Source organism: Delphinapterus leucas, chromosome X, assembly GCF_059928025.1.
Source record: "Delphinapterus leucas isolate spDelLeu-1000000601 "Yukka" chromosome X, BTC_Dleu_Yukka2, whole genome shotgun sequence".
Taxonomy (NCBI): domain Eukaryota; kingdom Metazoa; phylum Chordata; class Mammalia; order Artiodactyla; family Monodontidae; genus Delphinapterus; species Delphinapterus leucas.
In genome coordinates, this window is record NC_143150.1 from 106,573,372 (window position 1) to 106,594,201 (window position 20,830).

Sequence of the window (20,830 nt, forward strand, 5' to 3'; positions counted from 1 at the left end):
AATGAAATATTGTTCAGCAAAAGAAAGGAATGAACTGGCTCCCCCTGCGTGGCGCACGGCCCAGGGGGGCGCTGACAGAGCTGGGTAACTGACCTTCTCCGGCGGCGGCTCGGCCCTCGGCCTTGGCTCGGCCCTCCTTCCAGAGCCTCCAGGGCCGCAGCCGACTGGCTGGCCTTGCCGGCCTTGATGCCGCCGAGGCGGGAGAAATGGCAGTCCCTCCGCAGCGTTCCCGGAGCGGCTGCCTTCGCCGGGGAAGCGGCGCTGTCTTCGAGGAAACCGGAAGCCCCCGGTGACCCGGTTTGTTTTTGGTCGGTTTCCAAACACTGGGGAATTGAAACTCGGCGGCTCTGGGGGCGGCCCTAGGAGCCTGTGTGCAGGCTGTCATGGATGCACCGGTAGATGATGGTATCTGCATTCTGAATCATGAAAAAGCCCATAGGAGAGATACAGTGACTCCAGTCTCAATGTATTCAGGAGATGAATCTGTTGCTTCACATTTTGCCCTTGTCACCGCATATGAAGACATCAAAAAACGACTTAAGGATTCAGAGAAAGAGAACTCTTTCTTTAAAAAAAGAATAAGATTTTAGGAAGAAAAGCTTATAGGAGCTCGAAGGGATGAAGAAACAAATTCTGTGGGAGGAGAACAAATAAAAAAGGCCTACCAGGCATATCGAGAGGTTTGCATTGATAGAGTTAATCTGAAGAGCAAATTGGATAAAATGAATAAAGACAACTCTGAATCTTTGAAAGTACTGAATGAACAGCTACAATCTAAAGAAGTAGAACTCCTCCAGCAGAGGACAGAGATGGAAACTCAGCAGGTGATAAGAAATTTAAATCCACCTTCATCAAACCAGGAGGTGGAAAAGTTGAGCTGTGACCTGAAGATCCATGGTTTGGAACAAGAACTGGAACTGATGAGGAAAGAATGTAGAGATCTCAAAATAGAGCTAAAAAAATCCAAACAAACAGATCCATCTCAGGAAGAGAGTCTGAAGAGCAGAGATCTCCAAAGACTAAGCATTTCAAGTGATAATATGCAAAGTGCACACTGGGAACTGAAGAGAGAAATCTCTAATTTACATCTGGTGACTCAAGTACAAGCTGAACTTAAGAAAGCTGAAAACCCCAGCTGCGATCAAGAAAGCTTGCACCCCAGCAGGATGCATGGAAGACCTTGGGAAAGACAGCACAAAACTGCACTTGACAAATTTTACTGCAATGTACAAAAGACACGCCCCTCTCTCGCCAAATGGCAAAACTCTTTGTCGTGCCATGTCTTCCCATTTACCAGAAGATGTAAAGGTTTTATCAGAGAAAGCAGTTCTCTAGTCATGGACAGATCGTGAGCGATCCATTCCTCACGATGGCACAAACTTTCAGGAACACAACTCTTACGGCAGAAATTCTCTGGAAGGTAACTCTTGGGTATTCCCAAGCTCTCCTAAACCAAGTGAGACAACATTTGGGGAAACTAAAAATAAACCTTTCCCTTTATCCAACCTGCCACCACTGCATTACTTGGATCAACATAATCAGAACTGCCATTATAAAAATTAATTCTGAAGAGATTCATGAGGTTCTCATGAGGTTGCTGTGTCTCTCTCAGTGGTTTTCTTGGGAAATCATTAACAAACTGAAAGTAGATTCTGATTAAACTTTTACAGAGTTCTTCAGTATTTACATTTGCACATAATGTACCATATTACATAGTTGATTTTTCAGTATGAAACAACACCCTCCAGCTCAGAATCAGAATCAGGTATGTGTTACTAATTAATAAATTAACAAACCTAAGGTGTTTCAGAAAAAAAAAAGGAAATGAAAGAGTGATACATGCTACAACATGAACAAGCTTTGAAAACATTATGTCAGTGAAAGAAGTAAGTTGCAAAAGTTACCAGATACTATATGATTTCATTCATATGCAAGCCCAGAATAGGGAAATCTATAAAGACAGAAAGTAGATTAGTGGTTTTTTAGGGCTGGGTTGGTGAGGGACAGAGGAATACGGGAATTACAGCTAAAAAATATGGGGTTTCTGGAGAAGGTTCAAGATGGTGGCATAGGAAGATCTTAAACACACCGCCTCCCATGGACACAACAAATCTACAACTACATATAGAATAGTTCCCTTGGAAAAAGACCTAAAATTTGGATGAACAAATCCTCCACAAAAGAGGGTAAAAGGACAGCATTGAGATGGGTAGGAGAGGGAGAAATATGGGCTCCCAGGGAATAACCCACATCCCAGCTGTGGTGATCCACAATCAAAAGGGATCACAAGGTACAGATCTTTCCCCTGAGGAGCAAGGGATTCCAACTTCACATCAAGCACTCCAACCCCTAGATCCTGCACAGGAGAGAAAAGTCACCTAAACATCAGGCTTTAAAAACCAACAGGCAAAATGCTCAGGAAAACGATAGAACTTCATGGAACAGAAGACCAACTCTGAAAGGGCTTGCATGCAGACTCACTTGGCCTGAAAACCATTGCAAAAACACCAGATTGAAAAGCTCATGGACCATAGGTGATGGGGACCCACTTAGTAATATTGAAGCAACTGCTAGAGAGGCAAGAACCAGTTGAGATGCTCCCTGGGGACTGAGTCATTGGTGGGAGTCATTTATGCAACCTCAGCGTACCTTGCTAATATTGGCACTGGTGGGCACCATTTTGGAATTCTCTATCTAACCTGTTCGTGACAGTGGGCACACCCTGCTGAAAGCCCTGCCCATCCCTGCACCCCAGCTGGGCCTCATAGCTGACAAAGCTATAACCCTGCCCACCAGTGCCCCAGGGCAGCCACCACCAGGCCCTGCAGCCAGTCTGGGTGACAGCCCTGCCCTTTAGCACCCTGCAGCAGCTGTAGCCCTGCCACAAAAGGTCAAATACAGCCTACAAAGGGGACACGGCTTGAAAACCCGGCTCTGGTGGCCAGGTGGGATTGCACTTCTGAGCCCCACAGGACATCTCCTAAATAAGAACACTCCTTCAAGACTGGTAGACATAGCTGATCTACCTAATACAGAGAAAAAAACACAGAGAATTAGACAAAATTAGGAGACAGAGGAATATGTTCTAATCAAAAGAACAAGACAAAATCTGAGAAAAAAATTAATCAAAACAGAGATAAACAATACACTTGATAAAGAATTCAAAGTAATGGTCATAAAGATGCTCACCAAACTCAGGAGGAGAATGGATGAACAGAGTGAACTTGAATGAAGAGATAGAAAATATAAGAAAGTAGTAAACAGAAGTTACAAACGAACTGAAGAATACACTAGAGGGGTTCAACAGCAGACTGGATGAGGTAGAAGAACAAATCAGCCAGCTGGAAGACAAAACAATGAAACTCACTCAGACAGGGCAGCCAAACAAACAAAGAGAATTTTAAAAAGTGAAGATACCTTAAGGGACCTTTGGGACAATATAAAGCAGAATAACATTCACATTATAGGGGTCCCAGAAGAAGAAGAGAGAAAAAGGGTCAAAAATATTTGAAGAAATAGCGACTGAAAACTTCCCTAATCTGGGGAAGGAAACAGAAATTCAGGTCGAGGAAGCCCCAAGTATTCCAAATAATATGAACACAAAGGGACACACAGGAAGACACATTATAAATAAAATGGTAAATGTTAAGGATAAAGAGAAAATCCTAAAAGCAGCAAGAGAAAACAACTTGTTATATACAGGGAAAACCCCATAAGGCTATCAGCAGATTTTTGAGCATGAATTTTATAGGCCAGAAGGGAATGGCATGACATATTCAAAGTGCTTAAAAAAACAAAAAACAAACAAAAAAAACTTCTAACGTAGAATTCTCTACCCAGCAAGGTTGTCATTCAGAATTGAAGGAGATATAAAATATTTCCCAGAAAAGTAAAAGCTAAAGGAGTTCATCATCACTAAACCAACTCTACAAGAAATATCAAAGGGACTTCTATAAGCTAAAAAGAAATGGTGCTAATTAATAATAAGAAAACATATGAAAGTAAAAATCTCACTGGAAGAGGTAAATATATAATAAAAGTAGTGGATAAATCACTTATAAAGCAAGCCTGACGGTTAAAAGAGAAAAGTAGTAAAAATAACTAAAAGTACAATAATGAGTTAAGGGATGCATAAAATAGAAAGATGCAAAATTTGTCAGCAAAAGTATAAAACATGGGGAGGGGGTAAAAAGATAAAGATTTGGAATGTGTTCAAATTTAAGTTGCTACCAACCTAATAGGATGTCATATGTGAATCTCACAGTAACCACAAGGAGAAAATTTTAATACACAAATTAAAATGAGAAGGGAATCTAAAACATAACACTGAAGAAAACCAGCAAAACACAAAGGAAAAGAGAAAGAGAAATGAACAGAGAGGAACAATAACAGCCAGAAAACAATGAACAAAATGGCAATAAGTCCATACCTATTAATAATTACTTTAGATGTAAATGGACTAAATGCTCCAGTCAAAAGACATAGAGTGGCGTAATGGATTAAAAAAAACAAGACCCTTCTATATGCTGACTACAAGGGACTCACTTCAGAGGAAAGGACACGCACAGACTGAAAGTGAAGGGATGGAAAAAAGATATTCCATTCAAATGGAAATGAAAAGAAAGCTGGAGTAGCTTTACTCGTATCAGACAAAATAGACTTCTAAACAAAGCCTGTAATAGAAGACAAAGAAGGGCATTACACTGTGATACAGGAATCAATCCAGCAAGAAGATGTAACATTTATAAATGTATATGCATGTAACAGAGGGGCACCAAGCTATATAAAGCAAATATTAATAGACTTAAAGGGAGAAATTGAAAGCAATACAACAATAATAGGGGACTTTAATACCCTAATTACATCAATGAAAAGAGCATCCAGAAAGAAAATAAATAAGGAAACAGACTTAAAATACACATTATATCAGATGAACTTAATAGATATATATGGAATATCTTATCCAAAAGCAGCAAAAACACATTGTTCTCAAGTGCACATAGAACATTCTCCACGATAGATCACATGTTAGGTGACAAAGCAAGTCTCAATAAATTCAAGAAGACTGAAATTATGTCGAGCATCTTCTCTTACCACAGTGATATGAAACTAGAAATCAATCACAGGAAAACGTACAAAAACATGGAGGTCAAGCAACTGAACGACCAATGAGTCATTGAAGAAATCAAGGGAGAAATTAAAAAATACCTAGAGCCAAATGAAAACAGAAATACAACACATCAAGATCTGTGGAATGCAACAAAAACAAATCTAAGAGGGAAGTTCGTAGCAATACAGGCCTTCCTCTAGAAACAAGAAAAATCCCGCCCCCCCAGACAACTAACTTTACATCTAAAGGAACTAGAAAAAGAAGAACAAACAAAGCCCAAAATTAGTAGAAGGAAGGAAATAATAAAAATTAGGGCAGAAATAAATGAAGTAGAGACTGAAAAAACAATAGAAAAGATTAATGAAACCAAGAGTTGGTTCTTTGAAAAGATAAACAAAATCAATAAACTTTCAGCTAGACTAACAAAGGAAAAAAGAGGATTCAAATAAATAAAATCAGAGATGAAAGAAGAAAAGTTACAGCTGATACCATAGAAATACAAAGGTTCATAAGAGACTACTATGAACAATTACATACCAACAAATTGGACAACCGAGAAGAAATGGATAAATTCCTAAAAACATACAATCTTCCAAGACGAATAATGAAGAAATAAAAAATCCAAATAGATTAATTACTAGTAAGGAAATTTAAACAGTAATCAAGAATCTACCAACAAAAGCCCAGGGGCAGATGGTTTCACTGGTAAATTCTATAAAACATTCAAAGAAGATATAATACCTATACTTCTCAAACTCTTTCAAAAAACTGAAGAGGAGGAAAAACCTTTTAAACACATTTATGAAGCCAGCATTACCCTGATACCAAAATCAGATGAGGACAGCACAAAAAAGAAAATTATAGGCCAATATTCTTGATGAACACAGATGCAAAAATCCTCATCAAATATTAGAAAATCAAATCCAACAAATACGTTAAAAGGATCATACACCACCATCAAGTGGGATTTATTCCAGGAATGCAAGAATGGTTCAACATCCACAAATAAATCAACAAGATACATCACATTAACAAAAGGAAGGACAGAATTCATATGATCATCTCAATGCATGCAGAAAAAGCATTTGACAAAACTGAACATCCATTTATGATAAAAAAAAACTCTCAAGAAAGTAGGTATAGAGGGAACATACCTGAACATAGCAAAGGCCATATATAACAAAACACCATACTCAACAGTAAACAGCTCAAAGATTTTCCTGTAAGATCAGGAACAAAACACTATTGCCACTTTTATTCAACATAGTACTGAAAGTCCTAGCCATGGCAATTAGGCAAGAAAAAAAAAGGTACCCAAATTGGAAAAGAATAAGTAAAACTGTCACTATTTGTAGATGACATGATACCATATACAGAAAACCCTTAACACTACATCAAAAAAAGTCAGAATAAATGAATTCAATAAAGTTGCAGGATAAAAAATTAATAATATATAGAGATCTGTGGCATTTCTATACACTGAAGCACATTATCAGAAAGAAAAATTGAGAAAACGATCTCATTTACAATTGCATCAAATATATACAATGGTATATTACTCAGCCATAAAAAGAAATGAAATTGAGTTATTTGTAGTGAGGTGGATGGACCTAGAGTCTGTCGTACAGAGTGAAGTAAGTCAGAAAGAGAAAAACAAATGCCATATGCTAACACATATATATGGAATCTAAAAAAAAAAAAAAGGTTCTGATGAACCTAGGGGCAGGACAGGAATAAAGATGCAGATGTAGAGAATGGACTTGAGAACATGGGGAGGGGGAAGGGTTAAGCTGGGATGAAGTGAGAGAGTAGCATTAATATATATACACTAACAAATGTAAAATAGCTAGTGGGAAGCAGCTGCATAGCACAGGGAGATCAGCTCGGTGCTTTGTGACCACCTAGAGGGGTAGGATAGGGAGGGTGGGAGGGAGGGGATATGGGGATATATGTATACATAGAGCTGATTCACTTTGTTGTACAGCAGAAAATAACACACCATTGTAAAGCAATTATACTCCAATAAAGATGTTAAAAAAGAAAAGAATAAATTACCTAGGAATAAATTTAACCAAGGAGGTGAAAGACCTGTACTCTGAAAACTATAAGACACTGATGAAAGAAAACAAAGAAAACACAAATAAATGGAAAGATAGTCCATGTTCATGGACTGGAAGAATTAATATTTGTTAAAATGTCCATAGTACCCAAAGCAATCTACAGATTCAATGGAATCCCTATTAAAATCCCAATGGCATTTTTTATAGAAATAGAAAAACAATCCTAAAATTCATACGGAACCACAAAAGATCCCAAATAGCCAAAGCAATTTTGAACAAGAACAAAGCTGGAGGCATCACACTTCCAGATTTCAAAATATATTACAAAGCTGCACTTATCAAAACAATATGGTACTTGCATAAAAACAGACATGTAGAACAGAATAGAGAACCCAGAAATAAACCTACACATAAACAGTCAACTGATCTTTGACAAAAGTGCCAAGAGTACACAATGGGTAAAAGGATAGTCTTTTCAATAAATGGTGCTGGGAAAAGGATATCCACATGCAAAAAAATGAAACTGTACTATTATACTACACACATAAATTAGCTTAAAATGGATTAAAGACTTAAACATAAGACCTGAAACCATAAAAGTCCAATAAGAAAACAGGGGGAAAGTTTTTGACATTAGTCCTGGCAATGATTTCTTGGATATGACACCAAAAGCCCAGACAATAAAAGCAAAAAATAGACAGACTAAAAAGCTTCTGCACAGCAACAATATCAACAATGAAAAGGCAACATAGAGAATGGCAGGAAACATTTGCAAACCATATATCTGAAAAATAGTTAATATCCAAAATATATAAGGAAGTCCTACAACTCAATAGTAAATAACCAAATAATCCATTTAAATAATGGGCAAAAATTAACTATTGCTTTTCATCTACATGGAATTCCCAGTCACAGTGGTGAACCCCATGAAGGTTTCGATGTTATGTGAGAATAGCAATATAGAACTGGGAATACAGTGCACAGATAAGCAGTTTAAACTGCTTTTGTAGTACTCCCAGTCTTTTCTTTAATCTGGCTTCTTTCTATTCACCTCCCTTAGCTCTCCCAACTCATGTTAATTTCTCCATTGCCCTCACACTTTCCAAATCTTTGCTTCTATTTCATTATACTGTCTGTCATCCTACCCCAGCAATAAGCAATATAAATGTTTGCAAATAACTGATGATCTCCTTGGGTATCTCCTATAATAATTAAACACACTGATTTACTTGAAATAGAAACATCAAAATTTGACGGCTTTAAGTTGATAAAATTGAATACATTACCTACCTCTGTAAGCTCACAATTCTGTTTTGAAAAAACACCTGTATATCCACTACTTATTGTTTTTTGTATCTCTTCTAAGAGATATTTATACCACATTCTGTTGGTAATATACTTTAGGAATACTTAACAGCTTACTACTATTTAAAATAAAATATTTGACTAGAAATCTTTAATCTTAAGAAACCAATGCAATAAGCCACACAAATTATTCTAACATTTTACAATTCTGACCTACAGGAAAACTCCTATGTCATGGTAGCCAGAAAGCTATGGGCTCTACATCAATAGATTCTAGTTTGACATAATAATGAACAAACATTTGGATAGAGAGCGAGAGCAATAGGCCCATTTTTATTTTTAGCAACCTTAAATATCAATACTTTCCTAGCAATGTCAGAAGCTCGGTGACAGACACTAGGGAATAATAGCCATTTCTTTAGAACCGGTATTTGTGTCACATAAACATTAACAGCCCAAGTAAACAGGGATCAATACATATATATATATATTTATTATTACATATATAACATTATATACACATAACACGTTACATATGTATAATTATTCACGGCATTACTTTTAATATTTTTCATAGAAATAAAGCAACTGAGTTCATTTTTGCTTTGATATGACTGATAAAATGAAAGTAGATACTAAAAGCCAACTGTCAAATAAGATTTTATTTTTCCATCATCTTTCTTATCCTTAGCAGTATTGATAGGATTAAAAATAGTGAGTTAACAAATACCTAAACTTAAACCCAAACCTGAAATGGTATAGTAATGTGAATTTAAAAAAAATGCCTTTCAGTGCAATTTGTTTAAATATTTTGCCATTTCCTTTTTCCATGTAAGTGTCCAAGTATTCTGTCTTCCAGCTAGTTTTATAGATTTTATTAATGCACTACTGTAACCTAGTAATTTTCGAAATGGTTCATGAGATCAGCTAAAATTAAACAAGGCAATGGGCAGAATTTTTTTAGCCCTCAAATCTTATAATTATCAGATTGTTACACATAATGTGAAATAAAAGAGAATAAAACAACCACATTCACATTAAATTATATATTAATGTATAATAATGCACAGTTGTGTGTGACATTTTAATTTTCTGATTGTATGTAATTATCTGAAATCAGAGGACAAATCAACAGAAATTATCAGATGTCAATCAATTATCTTTCAAATCAAAGAGAACCAAAGATATACTATTTTAAGACATCTTTGATTTTCACTTTCCAAATGTAGACTAAACAGCAATGTTTCCCAAAATTTGACATACATTAAAATCACTTGGGACATTTTAAAGTTGTTGATGCCCAGGTTGCACATCATAACAACTAAGTCAGAATGTCTGGAGGCAGGTGCATTTTTAAAAAAAGATTCCTGGCGATTCCAATGTACAGCAAAGTTTGGAAAAAATGTATCAAATATGTAAAATTTTAGCACTTGAATTTTAGTAGTATTAATTTTCTTAGATGATAATAAAGGCTATTGATATTATTTTCCTTTCAAATATACTTTGTTAAGGTGATAATTTGGGGAAGTTCCACATGGAAATCCTTTAAGTATCGACAAGAAATCTTTGTACTATGAGCCAGTAAATATGAGTTGGCACATAAATGCATATTTGAAAATTTATATAAGCTGCTTTTCAGATAATTTAGGTAAATTGACAGATTTTCACTTTTGACAGAAGACTTCAGAGAAAGACTATTTATGCAACTGATAACTTGGCAGTGTGCAGCCAACTCATCTTTGTCAACATTTAGTGCAGGGGTGAGGATGACAAGCCATTGAGAAACATTTTCATGTAAGAGGGAGAATGGTGTGGAGGAGAAAAAATGTGTTCTGAGTCCAAATTCTTGGAGTAGTGCCCTGTTTTTTTCCACTTGCTAGACATAGTGCTGGGCAATTTATAATCTTGAAATTCAGGTTTTTTTCATCTATAAAATGAGACACTAATATCACCTTTGCTCTCTGGGTTCAGCATTGGGAGGATCATACACGATTATAAGTGGGCTGGAACTATACAAAACAAAACATACAGGCTAGTTGTTTTCATCATTGAACTAGCCTGATGATTCATGCAGATAACAGATTTAGGGTACACATTACCTGGTCAATACTACTATTCTACTCCTCACATTAGTTTAAAAAAAACTTTCTCTTAGGATTTCCCTGGGGGCACAGTGGTTAAGAATCCACCCGCCAATGCAGGGGACACAGGTTCAAGCCCTGGTCCGGGAAGATCCCATATGCCGCGGAGCAACTAAGCCCATGAGCCACAACTACTGAGCCCGTGAGCCACAACAACTGAGCCCGTGTGCCACAACTACTGAAGCCCGTGCACCTAGAGCCTGTGCTCTGCAACAAGAGAAGCTACCACAATGAGAAGCCCATGCACCACAGCGAAGAGTAGCCCCCGCTCACCACAACTAGAGAAAGACCACACACAGCACTGAAGACCCAACGCAGCCAAAAATTAAATAAATTTTAAAAAATAAATTAAAAAAAAACTTTCTCTTGATTATGCGTCTCAGATGAGTATGGATAAAGTATCAAACATCAATACTCTGGCCTAAGAGATGAAAAGTGACAGTAGAAAATAAAGGGAAAGTTAATTACACTGCTGTGCGCTGCTAAGCAATGTCCAAACTTTAAACCAATTTCTGAGGTGAAAATGTAGGCCTGGGAAATATTTCTGGGAGGAAAATATTGGACTGCAAAGCCCGGGCTTCAATCATGAGAGCTATAAATATTAATTACATCGAACGCTCATTGATAAGTAAAAGCAAAGTAACACATTTCAATCTGGTACTTCAATATATCTATGGCATCTCTGGAGAGACTATCAACGAAAAGGCAATTACCTAAACAGTAACCTAGTTATTCTCATCCTTCAAATACCAAGGAGCGTGTGTCACCTATTCAGAAGAGAACTTTGCGATGGGAAAAATATGAAGCTAATCAAGTTAAATGAACTAAAAGGCAGTAACTTCTCTTAAATAATAGAACCTTAACTTGACAGAGGACCTGAGAATACATCTACTCTGACCTCTACACCCAGTCTGGGAACGTCTTGGGTGTTGGAATACTTTCTGACTTCCAGTGACTGGAACGTAATGCTTTTGGGGAAAGCCTATTTGACTGTAAGGTAATTCTAATTATTTAATGGTTCTGTCCTACATTGAGTTGAAGTCTGCCTCCCTGAATCTTCCCCTCATTAGTCCTAATTCTGCCCTTATTTATTTTTTTACAGGTAACAATTATATGTATCTTTTATTTTTTAATTATTTATTTATCTATTTATTATTTCTGTTATTATACTTTTTAAATTTTTTATTTTAAAGGCTACACTCCATTTACAGTTATTTCAAAATACTGGCTATATTCCTCGTGTTGTGCAATACATCCTTGTAGCCCATCTTACACCCAAGAGTTTGTACCTCCCACTCCCCCACTTGTATATTGTCCCCCCGACCAGTAACCAGTAGTTTGTTCTCTGTATCTGTTTTCCCTGGAGTTAATAATTACATTTTCCTTGTTCTTAGTGTAAGATGTACTACTTAACCAATTTGTCCCTAAACTCGTAACGAACTTTTTATATCCTATCAATACTTTTCAAACACATCAAGCAATTTATCAGTAACATTTTTTAGAGTGTGAGGTGTCCTCTGTCTTCCTACTCCAATTTGGCCTGGTTTTTCTCTAGGCTTGTACAATGTTATCCTGAAACTTTCCGTCACCATATTCCTGGGAATTCACCTTATATCTCTCCTGTGTTAGATTCCCTGTTTTCTTCATCCAGTGTCGTCTTTTGTTTTATTAATATTTCCTTGTATTAGTGAAGCATCCTCCAGTAGCTTCCTGAGAATGTGCATTTAAGGTAAATTTTTAGACCCTGCATATGTGAAAATGTCTTTATTCTTTTTCATCCAATTAGTGGATTGGCCAGGTACAGAATTCTAGTTTGCAAATCATTTTCCCTTAGAATTCTCCTTGTAATTTCCATTGTCCCAGATTTTAGTTTTGCTTTTACAAAGTCAGATGCCATTCTCATTCTCAACCCATGGTGTGTTACCTGTGTTTTGTTTTGTTTTGTTTTTAACTCTGAGGGTTCCTAGGATCTTCTCTTTATCTACAGCATTCTGAAATCTCACAGTCATGCATCATAGTGTGGGTATTTTTACATTCATGGTATTTGAGCAGTCATCTGGAAACTCATGTCCTTCAGTTTTACAAATTTATTCTTGTATTTTTATTTTTGTAATTTCATCGCCTCTGTTTTATTGGTTCCTTCTTTCCGTACCTCCTGTTTGTAAGATGTTGGATAGCCTAAGGTAATTTTCTGATTTTATTTTCTCTTCTATTTTCCATCTCTTGTTTTTGTTCAGTGTATGGAGAATGACCTCAACTTCATCTTCCAACATTTCCACTTTATTTATGTGTTTATTTATTTAGGCCACACTGTGTGGCTTGCAGGATCTTAGCTCCCCAGCCAGGGATTGAACCTGTCCCCCCTCCAGTGGAAGCTCGGAGTCCTAACCACTGGACGGCCAGGGAATTCCCTACCGTATATATATATATTTTTTTACTTCAGTTATGTGTGTTTTATTTCCAGGGCGTTTTGATTTATAATTCTTTGAATTATAAAAAGGTTATTCTGTCCTTGGTCTATGGAAGCCCATCTTCTCACATGTTCTTGAGGATGCTAATTGTAGCTTTTTAAAAAAGGCTTCTTGGGCTCCCCTGGTGGCGCAGCGGTTGGGAGTCTGCCTGCCGATGCAGGGGAGGCGGGTTCGTGCCCCGGTCCGGGAGGATCCCGCATGCCGCGGAGCGGCTGGGCCCGTGAGCCATGGCCGCTGAGTCTGCGCGTCCGGAGCCTGTGCTCTGTGGCGGGAGAGGCCACAACAGTGAGAGGCCCGCGTACCGCAAAAAAATAATAATAATAAAAATAAATAAATAAAAAAGTCTTCTTAAGTTCCCTGCCTTATAACCATTTGTTTTGGTCTGTGCCTTTCATGTTTGAGGCTTTCCTCAAATGTTCAGTAATTCTTTGCTGATGTTTATATATACATGATACAGGCACTAAAGTGTTGGCTGATAGCTCTGTATGTGTGGGTAGGGCTTGCTGAATGGTGGTCTCTATGCCGACTGGGCATAGATGTTGTGGGTCATTTTTCCTTTGTTTTCAGTATTTCTCCCTGGTTTTCAACCATGGCTGCATACTATGATCATCTGGGTAGCTTAAAAAATAATAATTCATAGGGTACCATCTTCAGATACATTGATTTAATTGGTTTGGAGGGCAGCCTGGGTATTGGGATTTTTTTAAGCTCCCAAGATGATTCTAATGTGCAGTCAAGGTTGAGAGTCACAGCAGTAGAAAGTCCTTCTGGTTCAACATTGCCAGAGAGTACAAATCCTGTCTTCTAGGGGTCCTGGCTGCATGGAGTATGGAGGGGATCTAGGTGTCTATAGAGCCTTTACATGTCTTTTTGTTTTCAGTCCTGCCTGTATCTATGCCTTAATTAGTACCCCCAAGCCTATCATTTCTGAACCTTTATGGACGGGATTTTTGTATGGTTCTTGATTCCTTTTTTAAAAAAAACCCTAAACTTAAAAAAAATATTTTGGAATAGACAATGCAAAGATACAGAATAGTATAAAATGGAAAGCTTTTCTGTCCCTCAACCACTCAGGTCCCCTCCCTAGAGTCAACAAGTAAGATCAACTTCTTCTAGAAACACTTAAACTGACAAATATTTATACTTATTAAACACAAGTGATAGCATACTATACACACTCTTTTGGGCTTTCCTTTTTTTTTTTTTTTTTTTTTTGCGGTATGCGGGCCTCTCACTGTTGTGGCCTCTCCCGTTGCGGGGCACAGGCTCCGGACGCGCAGGCTCAGCGGCCATGGCTCACGGGCCCAGCCTCTCCGCGGCATGTGGGATCTTCCCAGACCGGGGCACGAACCCGTGTCCCCTGCATCGGCAGGTGGACTCTCAACCACTGCGCCACCAGGGAAGCCCTCCCCTGCATTCTTAATCACTGTGCCACCAGGGAAGTCACATGTCTAATATATCTTACGAAAGGAACAATGACATTCTTTTAAAAAAAACATCACTATGGTTACAACATGGTGAACAGATGGTAGAAGGTCAGAGTATAAACAGAGAAATGAGCTAGGAGGTTACTGCGCTAGTCCAGATGAGAGAATGATGGTAACATATTCTACAGTGATGACAGAGGGGTTAAGTTGGACATTTTGTTTGAGACAGGTTAATTTGCCAAGGCCGTTGGATACATAAAACTAGAGCTAATGGGTGAAACCTGTGTTGGAAATGAATATTTGGAAGTCATTGGCAAATGGATGGAAACTGACCCTGGGCAGTGGGTGAGATCACTAACTGGGAGAGCATGAGGTGAGATAGGAAGAGGCCCTAAGACTGGGCTCAGAGAAAGGGCAACATCTGTATAATTATATGGGTAACAGAGAATAAGTTATCTAAGGAGCATAGAAAAGTTATGTTTAGAAAATTAGGAGTAAAATCATTAACTACTATCATAAACTCCAATGGAAGAGTTTCAAAAAGGAGGAAATAACCAACCAACTTTTTTTTTAATTTCCCCAAAACTGCTAAGAGAAAGACCTCTACTGTATTTAATCAAGGTTTTCACAGCCCACTTAAATTTTTTCTTTCATATCACATTTTTGGGGGGGTTTGTAACTCTAATTTAAAGGTGTGATTATTTAAGTAAGCCTACTTCCGCACTAGAATATAAGTTCCGTGAAGGCAATAACAATGAGTGTTTTATTCACCAGTACCTAGGTGATGATGAATGTTTGTCTGATGAGCATTTCTCACCAGCACCTGGCATAGAGCTTGGCAAAAAGTACAGGTGTTAAAATATTAATGGAACAAATGCTAGCTCAAGAAGAGGGTACAAACAATGTCAGTGGATGTAATAATGGAAGTCATTGGAGGGATTTCGGTAGAGAGATTGGGATGACAGCCAGAGAGGTGAACTAGGTGAAGGAGAAAGTGAGAGATGAGAACATAGGAAACAAGTGTAGACAACTCCACTGAGAAGTTTGGCTGAGAAGATAGAGATGGGGTAGTAGCTAGAAAGTAAAGTAGAGCTGAAGGAGGCAGAACAGTATTTTCACCACCAAAAAAAATTGATATATCAATTCATACAGCTACCTGTTCTGTCCTGGAAATGATCTTTTTCACTTCCAAGGTAGGAAGAACCTGATTGCTTCTGTTAGTTTCAGAAATTCTGCCACTCTGAGCATCTCCTTCATGTCCTTTATAACAATTAATTAAAAATGGAACAAGACACCAAAGACAGTAAACTTTCATTCCTTCCCAGTAGAGACACTGCAGTAAGCTGTAGTTAAACATTAGAGGTTCTGGAATAGCGTTCGTGTAGTTCTCTCTGGAGGAGTATATTAAATACCCTGGGGCTAGGCCATTTACTTTCACTTTTCTAGAATTTAACCATCCAAAAGCCCTAAATGCTTTTTCGTTTTACTTGTAGTAGATAGGCTGTAAACCAATATATTTGAGATTGTTTTACATCCTCTAATAGTTTTACATTAAAAGACTCAATAAATTGGAAGGTAATTGATTACAATTATGTGAATAATTTCCATGAGTCTCAAGCAGAAATCATCGCTATAACTACAGTAAGGGGGAAAGGAGACTGTCTCAGAGTTATTTTCTTTTTCTGTTGGAATGTCTCACTAATTTTGAAGCTAAAATCTATTTTGTGATTTCCTTGGTTGTTAAGCATTCAGTATGAGACACTTTTAAGGGTGCAAGAAATTAACTCTGGAGCTATAGGAACACGTGAACGTAACTAATACCTCATCAGGTATGAAGTCTGTGTCTGCACTAGTTATAAATCAAGCAGGTAGGACCTAGATGCAATAGTATCTGACCTGTTTGGCATGAATCAAATTCTTCCTTGAGGATCATAAGAATTTTATATTCCAATAATCTGAATCATCTTTAGCTCTCTTTGGAGTTTCTTCACCTTTGCCACTTTTTCAAAGGATATATTCTTCAAACATTTTCCTCCGTAATTAATCAAGACTAGCAAACTTTAAGATGAATACCATAATAGCTGTATGCTCAGGCTGGTTTTAACCTCACTTAAATTATTTTCTGAATTGCTTGTGTCTTGTCAGCCATGACTGTTCTCCTTCAGATACCATTACTATTAGACTTTCTGCTTTCAGGGGATGGAGATATTAAAGCTATAGATACTATTATAACAACAATTTTAGCAAACACATTTAACCTTCATTTCCAGATCTGTCAACGATGAATCTGAATTTTATCATTTTATTTTTTTCTTCTACTTTCTCTGATGTTGTACGGTTCAAAGACAGAGATTATACTACTCACTACATGTATGTCCTTGAATGAGTTATTCTAATGAATCTCATTCTAAAAATTAAGAGAGATAATATGAACTTCATGGAATTTCTAAATGAAATAATGTATACAAAATAATTAGAACTTGGCTCCTAAAAAGTATCAGGAATTTCATAAACACTTAACATGGATTATTTCTTGGGAAATAACAAACATGTACTCAACAGTTTTACTGATCCTAAAATAGTATACACTCAATGGAGAAAACTTGATATATAAAAAAGCATAAATTAGGACCATCTGTAGAACCACCAGACAGATAAAATCATTAATATATGGGTGTGTTAGGTTAAAAAAATAGGTAAAGTCCTAAGATCCAGAATCTAGCACTTAAGTGTTCAAAATATTAAAAAATAAAATAAATAATAAATAAAAATTTAATAAATTTAATTTATAATAAATAAATAAAATAAAATAAAAAAGAGTGGATATATGTATCTGTATAACTGATTCACTTAGCTGTTCACCTGAAACTAACACAATATTGTAAATCAACTATACTCCAATGAAAATTAATTTAAAAAAACAAAAAATACATATCTATCCATATCTCTCTCTCTCTCTCTCTCTCTCTCTCTCGATAACACATATATATACACACACAGTAGAATATGGTGATAAAATCAGCCCTTTAAAATATCTACACATTATATGTACATCTCTATAACTATAAATACATCTATATCTCTACCTACATCTTGAGGGATAATACGGTTTAAACTGCCAGGCAAGCCTTTTTGTGGAGACTGAAGGTTTGCTACTATCAGGAGTACTGATTTATTCAAGCTACCGTCGGCAGGTACTACTCATAGCAACATGCAAGGCAACTAGTGGGCCAACATCTGAGTAACAGACATATTCCTCTCTCCTGTGTTCTTGACAATTTAGAGAAATGAAAGGGCTATCTTATGGTAGTGTTTTTATCTAAAAGTGTTTTTGTAGAGCCTGTAATACTGGAGGTAGGCAGGATAGTGTGAGGAGTATATCTGCTGGGGGACCTCAAGTTTGCAGTGGTGTAAAGAAAGCATCAACAGGAAGTGGATCTCAGCACTGTAGGCAGCACTGTATTTCCCACATCCAGTGGGCTTGCTTTGACCAGTAGTAATTGCACAGGCTCCTGCTGTGTGTAGGAACCTTGAGTCTCAATAATCTGTTCGGGGGCACCAAACTCATAACATCAATCATTTGGGTTTATAGATATACCTCCCACTCATTTTGCTGTATGACCTCAGGCAGGTCATGTCACCTCTCTGGGCTGCAGTTTCTTTAAATTAAGACTCTTGCTTGCAAGCAATGGCAATTTAATATAAAGATGTGTTTAAAAAAAGGAAATGTATTGCCTCTAGGATAATATGAGGATAACTAACATCTGTTGAGACCCTTCTGTTTGCTGAAGCCTATTTCAAGTATATTTGCTTATTTAATATGTCCACAGTTTAAGGAATACTCCCAAACTCATTCTATGAGACTATCATCACCCTGATACCAAAACCAGACAAAAGATTCCACAGAAAATTACAGGTCAGTATCACTGATGAACATAAACTGAAAAATCCTCAACAAAACAGTAGCAAACCGAATCCAGCAATACATTAAAAGGATCATACACCATGATCAAGTGGCATTCATCCCAGGGATGCAAGGATTTTTGAATCTCCGCAAATCAATCAGTGTAATACACCACATCAACAAACTGAAGAATAAAAACCATATGATCATCTCAATAGATGCAGAAAAAGCTTTTGACAAAATTCAACACCCATTCTTGATAAAAACTCTCCAGAAAGTGGGCATAGAGGGAACATACCTCAACACAATAAAGGCCATGTATGAGAAACCTACAGCCAACATCATACTCAACGGTGAAAAGCTAATATGTCCACAGTTTTACATAGCAGGTACTATTATTATTTCCATATGCAGTTAGTAAGTATGAAGCTGGGACTCAAATTGATAGCAGATGCTCAACAAATAGTAGCTGTTGAATAAATACATGAAGAGCCAGAAAGTGACGAGTGTAAGTAGATCAGCTGGCTGGAAGTAATAAAACATTTATGAAGCCCAAAGCATGATTTTATTTCCATACGATTCACTTAGTTTATTTCTCTTTCATGGTAATAGTGGCATCCTTATCCTCACCTATCTCTGGCTTCTGGTCACCTGACAAGCCAATGTGTGAAGAGTTCTGTATCATCGCTGGGATTAACACCTTTAGCAGGCTCTACACATGGGGGATGGACAGCCTAATCTCATACATGAGATGATCAGCACAGGAATTATCCAATCACTATGTAATTGCTTTCCAAAATGTATTCTAGTCCAAAGCCTGTCAATAATGACAAAAATATGTACTGAGTTCAAAATAGCCAGGAGGATCTGCCTCTACCCATAAAACGATATTTGTATTTCACTCAACATATTCTTACCTATTTCTGCTTTGCCTTCTTTCAAAAGGAATTTGAAGTGATTGAGACATCTTTTTAAAGTTCCAAGTCTTCTCTAAGAAGTCCACCTTGTAGATACCCCATCTAGAATACAAAACAGCAGCTGGTTACTATAAAATCAAGCTAAAAAGTGTACATACTAAAAGTACAAAAGAGAAACAATAAAAAGCAACCACAGTAAAAAAACATAAAATGGCAAAAAAACGAGATTAAACTACCCCAAGGGGAGAGAGAAACTTCTTACCTATATTATAATAATTAACAAGAGTATAGAATTCCCTGAGGTTCAGTACTGCTATAATTTATTGAATGACTCTCGTATATTAGGTACTTTTCATTTACTCATTCAACTAATGTTTGTTTGTTTTTTTAAGTGTCTTTTATGTGCCAGGCCCAGTTCTAGGTGCTAGGGACACGACAGTGAACTAAAAAGGTAAAATATCTCATCCTCATAGAACTTACGTTTTAGTGGGGATGCAGAAAATAAACAAGTTAAGGAGGTGAGATAAATAGTATGTTAGATAGCAGTAATCATCACAACACTCATAAGAAGTAAGAGGTTTTTAAAAATTTTTATTGGATATAGTTGATAACAATGTGGTGTTAGTTTCAGGTGTACAGCAAAGTGATTCAGCTAAACGTATACATCTATTCTTTTTCAAATTATTTTTCCATTTAGGTTATTACAGAATACCGAGCAAAGTTCCCTGCCGCTATACAGTAGGTCCTTGTTGGTTATCCATTTTAAATATAACAGTGTGTATCTGTCAGTCCAAAACTCCCAATCTATCCCTCCCCTCCACCCTTACCCTCTGGTAACCATAAGTTTGTTCTCTAAGTCTGTGAGTCTGTTTCTGTTTTGTAAATAAGTTCATTTGTATCATTTTTTTTAGATTCCACATATAAGTGATATCATATGATATCTTTGTCTGACTTAAGAAGTGAGAATTATTACGTCACATTTCGGAAGAGGAACATATGAACAAGGTTAGCTATAATTTTTGTCATCTCTTCCCTTCCCCAAAGGCTCTGCTCACCACTTTGTCAATGCTGTGAGTATATAACACGTCCCATCGGGAGGATTAGGGCTGCCACATGGCTGTGGTGGGCCATGACGTTGTGGCACCTTCTACCCACCCGTGGAAGAACAACTTATGGCCCAGCGAGTAGACCCGACGTCCAAATGTTGTGAAATAGCAAGTCTGAAACTGAGTCCTCCTTCAAAGGGCTGGGCAGAAGATGGGAAGAGAAGCTTTAAATGAGGGAATGGTAAGAGTATCATAGGGACTGAAAAAATTTCTGCTGGATTTGGCAAGTCAGAGAAGGTATTTTTTGAAGGTCAGCCTCAGTGGTGTGGAAGAGGCAGAAACCAGAACGCAGCAGCTTGAGCACTGACAGAAAAGCATGTAAAGCTAGGTAACATATAACGGAAGAGTAAATACATAGAGTTACAGAGTGAAAAAAAAAAAAGGAAATT

The 20,830-nt window shown here is 37.2% G+C and overlaps 1 pseudogene; it reads left to right on the forward strand.

Moving 5' to 3' along the window:
• Nucleotides 1-377: 377 nt before the first annotated feature.
• On the forward strand, nucleotides 378-1,563 carry LOC111168407 (5-azacytidine-induced protein 2 pseudogene; annotated as a pseudogene).
• Nucleotides 1,564-20,830: the final 19,267 nt, after the last annotated feature.